We start from the raw sequence: 7,138 nt of genomic DNA, 5'->3' as shown, positions 1-7,138 counted from the left end.
CATGTTTGCGGCGGTACATAAGCCATTTATTCTTTTATTACCTTTTAGATTGTGAATTAAAAATTAAGAATTTCCTTTATTTTGTCGTATCTCGTATGCATTTTTACAATAAGTGCCTTAAAGAAAACTTGTTTATACGTTACGTGAATTTTATAAATATAATTGATTCTATAAGTGTTTTATTATATTGGTGGTGGTTAATTTGTGTCAGGTATTCATTGTTGTATTTTTGTATACTCAATTACATGTCCTGTAGCTTGGATTTGATGCGATTGAGGAAATTTTTAGGTAGTTGCTATTCCCCTGATTATAAAGATACTTATATTTGTAATATGTGCTGCAACATAACACTGGTAAACTGCTTACATCTAAGCAAAGTTTGTCCATTTTATAGTAAATCCGTAAGAACGTATGTCTATATCTTTAAACTTCTCATACATATAAATTACCTTTATCTTCAATTAATGAACCGAATTTCAAGTTTACATCATATTACTATGTATACAATTTATGGCGTCTGCGCATTAATTTATGATACTTTTGGTTACAAATATGATTAAGACAAATAAACTAAAAGTAGGTTTGCTTAATCCAGGCTCCTTAGGCACCAACCATGATGAATTTGTAGTAGCCATGATGCGACATTCAGTCGATATAATGGCCATCAATGAGACGTGGCTTCGGGCAGGGGAGGAGGGCCGTGCCCCAACAGTCCCGGGTTATCGGCTTCGACATATTCCTCGGCCGGCAGTAGTACGGGCTCGTGGTGGAGGAGTCGGATTTTATTTAAAAAACGACATAAATGCGCAAACACTGGAACATCCATTATGTCCTACGGTCGAACAAATGTGGTTGAGTATTAAAGTTGGAGGTAAATCTGTACTCGTTGGCACTGCTTATCGCCCTCCATGGCTAAACGTACAATTATTTCTCGATGCCCTTAGCGATTCTATTAGTTCTTTTGCTCGGTTTGATCACATAGTATTAGTGGGAGATTTTAATATAGACTTTTTGAACAAAAAATATGCCAACTTTAAAATGCTCTCCGAATTTTTAAGTGGTAATAATCTGTCACAATTAGTATTAGAACCAACGCATTATACGGACAGCAGCGAAACTCTTCTGGACCTGGTATGTGTCAGTGCACCTACGTCTTGCGTTAATGTTGACTACATTAAAGATCTTAGTAGCCACGCGTTTGTCACGTGTATACTTGACTTCCCTAAAATAAGTAACAAGCCTAAGTGGGTTGCGTTTAGGTCACTGAAAAGTATAGATTTGAATAGTTTCAATGAAGATTTAAATTGCATAAATTGGGATTTTATATTGACATTAAATAATGTAAATGACATGATCAATTCGTTTAACAATATAATTTTGGAATTTTTTGATGAATACGCACCAATTAAAAAATCTTATATTAAAAATAAGAATAATTACCCTTGGATCACGTACAATATAAAGGAAATGATGAAAACGAGAGATGAGGCGCAGGTCAGAGCTCGTAAAACTAAACTAAGCTCACACAAAGCTTACTACAAAGAGCTTAAGAACATTGTAAGCACTGCTATTAATTATGAAAAAGCTGCATATTTTGATTTTTATATCAATTCCAATTTGGGACAACCTAAGATAATGTGGAAACACATTAAGCGGCACGTGCAATTAAAAAACAATGATATCGGTCTACCTTCGCATTTTTACGATCCAAATGTGATTAATGACCACTTTCTGCAAGTTCCTGGCATAAATGATGTGTCTATGTCTCACCTCACCTCTTTTGAATTTAACAGGTTTTCGTCGGATACATTCCAATTTAATCCTGTCTCTGAAGGTGAAGTCGCTAAAGTTTTAAATTCTCTAAGTTCCAATGCAGTGGGGAGTGACGGCATTTCACTTGATATGTTGAAAATGATATTACCTAACTGCCTTGCTACGATAACAAGCATAATTAACAAGTCGTTCGAAACAAATATCTACCCTGATGCATGGAAGCGAGCTCTTGTAAAGCCCATACCAAAAATAAGCAATCCAGTTGTCCTATCCGATTTACGACCCATTAGCATCCTTCCATGCCTGTCGAAAGTGATTGAACGGATTGTTTCTAATCAAATAATCCGCTACCTTGAGTTGAACAATATTTTACCTCTCAGGCAGTCCGGATTTAGGAAGAAACATAGCACCACCACAGCATTAATTGAGGTAGTGGACGACATTTTGTCGGCGCAGGACAAAGGCCATGGTACAATTTTGGCCTTATTAGATTTTTCACGTGCTTTTGAAACACTAAATATTTCATTATTGCTCTCTAAGCTCGCGTTTTATGGCATTAGCATTAGCACTGTAAAATGGTTTGACAGTTATTTTACGAATCGGTCACAGATGGTCGAACTTCGAAAAGGTAGTAATAGTTTAGAAAATCTTTCATCTTCCAAGGATATCAATCAAGGTGTGCCTCAAGGGTCTATTTTGGGTCCTCTCCTTTTCATTTTATATAGTGCAGATATAACAAAAAATATAAAGTTTTGTAAATTTCATATGTATGCAGACGACTTACAAATATATATATCTTTTAAACCGAGTGACACTGATTTTGCAGTGGCGAAACTAAATTCTGACCTTAACTGTATTGCGCAGTGGTCAGAACGGAACGCTTTAATACTAAATCCGAAAAAAACAAAATTTTTGATTATGGGTACACCTACACAGGTCCGCAAGATTGGTGCAAAAAGTCCGGCTATTATTCTAAATGGAGAAGTACTCGATAGAGTGCCAGAGGCACGTAACCTTGGGGTAGTCATCGATGAAAACCTCAGATTCGAGAAGCATATCTTGAACATTGTACGCAATTGTTATTATAGATTAAAAACTTTATACCGCATAAGAAATTACCTAAGTGTAACCTTGCGCATCAACCTTTGTGAAGCCCTTGTTCTATCTAAGTTCAATTACGCGGATACGCTCACTGGGCCACGGCTTCTAGCACGTACGAAAAAACTGATCCAACGAGTACAGAATGCCTGCGCACGCTTTTGTTTTAATATCCCGCCCCGCTCCCACGTTACTCCGTACATCAATACCGCTAACATATTAAAAATGGACCTCCGCAGGCAATTACATCTTGCCACACTTATATTTGGTATTATAAAAAATAAAGAACCTTTGTATCTATTTAGTAAGCTCGCGTGGGCTAGAGACCACTTAAAGGATAGAACCCGATCAGCTCCGGATAAATTGTGGTACCCGTCCTACTGCTCCGCTGCCTTCAGGGGCAGCTTCAGGTACAGCGCGACGAAGTGTTGGAACAACCTGCCGCCTCCTCTTCGTAGCCTGAAATCATTAGGGAGTTTTAAGTACAAACTTAAGACTTTACTACTAAAAGAACAAATAAAATTATACTGACTATTCGGCTTACTTATTAGAAGTATAGTAAATCAAATTAAATTTATCTATTCGCCTACAGACACATACACTTAAATATAATATCAGTACATTTAATACATATTTCCCCACATTTCATTTTTAAAACGTTTATTTCATTCATAAATTGAGGATACTATCTACTTTTTATTATAATTTACTTAAGTAGGATATTATTGTACAATACTAAGAGACTATATATATATATATATATTTATTTTATTTTATTTTATTTTATTTTATTTTATTTTATTTTATTTTATTTTATTTTATTTTATTTTATTTTATTTTATTTTATTTTATTTTATTTTATTTTATTTTATTTTATTTTATTTTATTTTATTTTATTTTATTTTATTTTATTTTATTTTATTTTATTTTATTTTATTTTATTTTATTTTATTTTATTTTATTTTATTTTATTTTATTTTATTTTATTTTATTTTATTTTATTTTATTTTATTTTATTTTATTTTATTTTATTTTATTTTATTTTATTTTATTTTATTTTATTTTATTTTATTTTATTTTATTTTATTTTATTTTATTTTATTTTATTTTATTTTATTTTATTTTATTTTATTTTATTTTATTTTATTTTATTTTATTTTATTTTATTTTATTTTATTTTATTTTATTTTATTTTATTTTATTTTATTTTATTTTATATATTTTTTTAAATTTTTTTTTTTAAATATAAGTACTTATCACAAAGCGTAGTCTAATTATATTTTAACTTACCTATAGATTGTGGCTCATAGACAAAGAGGCAGGGTTCCAATGTTCGTGGTGGTACTAGTATGATCTGGCAGCTCATCATGTTATCGTCAATACTGTAGGTACGAGAACATCTGGCTAGACTCGTTTCCTGGAAATAATGATAAGTAGTGTTCCATGACGCCTTGTTTAATTTTCGTTAAACACAAATTTTAAATTTACCGTTTTTTTTTTTTTTTTTTCATTATTAAAATGAAGGTACTCACCGTGATACCTGATTGTCTCACGTATCGGAAATAGACAGCGATTTGTATTAATACGGCACCATTAACAAGCATGCGGACAGCCGTCCGATTGACATCATGCCACGGGGCTAACTGAAAATCAGGGCCAAGACGCAGTCTACCTGCTCATGGCATTCACTGAGTTTATCCCCATTCACGTTTGTTGCAGCACATAGCATGTTATAATAAACTCATTTATTGTGCAATAAATAAGTTCAGTTGTGTATTGTATCTTTTTAATCTTATTTGTTTTTTTAAAGGATCTATTCTAAATTGATTGTCTTATTTATTAACTAGTTTTATAACCGTGCAATTTGTGTATTTATTTTGTCTGTTTGTAATTGTACTGTGTGTTGCAATATTCCTGAATAAAGTATTTCTTTCTTTCTTCTTTCTTTCTTTCTTTTGGAAAAGTTTGGATTACCAGATAAGAACTTCATGTTGTTCCATTTATTTTGGTCAAAATTAGATCGGGTCACAAAAGAATCATTTCAATTAGAATTTAATTCAGATGAGATACCAGAGTTCACTCAAGTTCAGGATTTTGTTGAGAAACAAGTTAGGGCATTAAGTGAGGTAACTCCGAACCCAATATTAAGTAATGTAGGAATATCAAAAGAACCGAAACCAAGTAACTTTAAAAAGTCCAAATCCTCATTTGTCGTGTCGGGAGTGACTTGTGACTTTTGTACTGGCCAACATAGTCTTTCATCATGTAAGAATTTTCTAAATTTAGATATAGATTCTCGATTTAAATTCATTAAAAGTAAAAATCTTTGTATCCGTTGCTTTTCGAAAACTCATAGGGTAAAAACTTGTCGAGTCCCTATAAGTTGTGGTGTATGTGGGTGTTCACATAACACATTGTTACATTTTAAAAAACCGGTTACACCGTCCGCTGATAGCAATTCCCAACCTGATACTGAAGTTGTTAGTTCCATTAATAATAATGCACAACCGAGTAATATTGTTTTAACTTCTGTCGGTGGTAAAAGTACAATCTTGTTTTCTACAGCTAAGGTTCTTATAAAAGATAGTTGGGGAAATTTTCAACCTGTAAGGGTGTTGTTGGATTGTGCAAGCGCTTGCAACTTTATTTCGGTACCATGTGCAAAGCGCCTCGGGTTATGTATTAAAAACACTAAACAATCAATAAATGGAATCGGATCTTCTGTTGCTGAGTCTCGTGGTTCACTATGTTGTGAAATAAAATCCTATAATTCAAATAAAATCGATTTTAAGTTTGAAGCTTTTGTTTTGTCGTCGATATGTAGTGACCAACCTGCACATTTTGTTGATTTTTGTGGTTGGTCACATATTAGGAATTTACCATTGGCTGATCCAGACTTCGCTCGTCCAGGGGCTATTGATATGCTATTGAATGCGGATATATTTGCTTCATCTCTCATACCTGGTCTGAGACGAGGGAGGCCGGGACAACCAAAGGCTCTAAATACTATATTTGGTTGGATTCTAATGGGTGAGTGTGAGGTAGATCACACACACAACTGTCGTAATGGTAAACAGAGTTATTGTTTTTTCGTCAATAACTCTTATTTATCAAATATAAAATTAGATAACACTTTAAAAAGATTCTGGGAAACAGAAGAGGTTCGCACTCCTGTCTGTAAAATCCTTTCGAAGGAGGATCAAGCCTGTGAAAATTATTTCACTAATAATTATAGTCGTAACGATGATGGTAGATTTGTGGTGCCTCTGCCATTCATGAATCCTGCAGTAAAGCCATCGTTCTCACATTCCCGTGAAATTGCTTTAAAAAGATTTCTCTCTCTCGAGCGAAGACTTAATATAAATGTTGAATTTAGAGATGCCTACGTTCGGTTCATGAATGAGTATGAGGTTGCCGGTCATATGGAGCAGGTGGATCCCCCGACTTCAAGCGTTGGGAAGTTTTATTATATCCCTCATCACGGAGTATTGCGACCAGATTCTGTTAGCACCCCACTTCGTACTGTGTTCGATGCAAGTTGTAGAGATGCTAATGGATTGTCTTTGAATGATACGCTACTTGCTGGGCCTAAACTGCAAACTAATATTTTCGATTTACTTATTCGGTTCCGTTGGCATGCTGTCGTTTTTACTGGTGAGGTCAAACAGATGTATAGACAAATTTTGGTTTGTAGAGATGACATCGAGTACCTACGCATTCTGTGGCGCCCATCTGCTGACGGTCCTATACGTGACTATAGGCTTCGCACGGTCACTTATGGCGTATCATCTGCACCGTTTCAGGCTCTTCGTGCGATCGCTCAACTAGCAGAAGACTACCCAAGAACTTCCGGCTGCCTCTACAGTTCTTAGTAGAGACATTTATGTCGATGATATCGTGTCGGGCGCTGACTCGGTAGAGCAAGCTCTACAATTGCGCTCGGAACTCACCAAAATTTTGTCGTCTGGTGGTTTCCATTTAAGAAAGTGGACATCTAATTGTAGTGAGTTTTTCGTTGATCTTCCATCTTCTGACTTATACTCAGAAGAATTTAAACATTTCGAAGAGTTGTCAGACCTCTCCTTAAAAATATTGGGACTTTTATGGCATCCGCAATCGGATGATTTTAGATTTCGTGTCGTCAACCCCGATGACTCTAGGTGCACCAAACGTACCATACTCTCCCATATTGCGCGGATTTATGACCCTTTGGGATTTCTAGCGCCGATTACGTTTTATGCTAAATATCTTATGCAACTTCTTTGGA

General features: G+C 34.5%; 1 long non-coding RNA gene across 1 annotated transcript; it reads right to left on the bottom strand.

Moving 5' to 3' along the window:
* Positions 1 to 2,043: 2,043 nt before the first annotated feature.
* Positions 2,044 to 4,698, bottom strand: LOC140746693 (uncharacterized). Its single transcript, XR_012102805.1, has 3 exons — positions 4,404 to 4,698; positions 4,162 to 4,288; positions 2,044 to 3,330 (listed from the first exon to the last, which is right to left on the bottom strand). It is a non-coding gene; the product is annotated as an uncharacterized LOC140746693 (long non-coding RNA).
* Positions 4,699 to 7,138: the final 2,440 nt, after the last annotated feature.

The sequence above is a fragment of the Epargyreus clarus genome, unplaced genomic scaffold (assembly GCF_041222505.1).
Source record: "Epargyreus clarus isolate Ecla_fem2 unplaced genomic scaffold, WU_Ecla_fem_2.2 ptg000013l, whole genome shotgun sequence".
NCBI classification, from domain to species: domain Eukaryota; kingdom Metazoa; phylum Arthropoda; class Insecta; order Lepidoptera; family Hesperiidae; genus Epargyreus; species Epargyreus clarus.
This window is presented reverse-complemented; position numbering and strand designations above follow the sequence as displayed.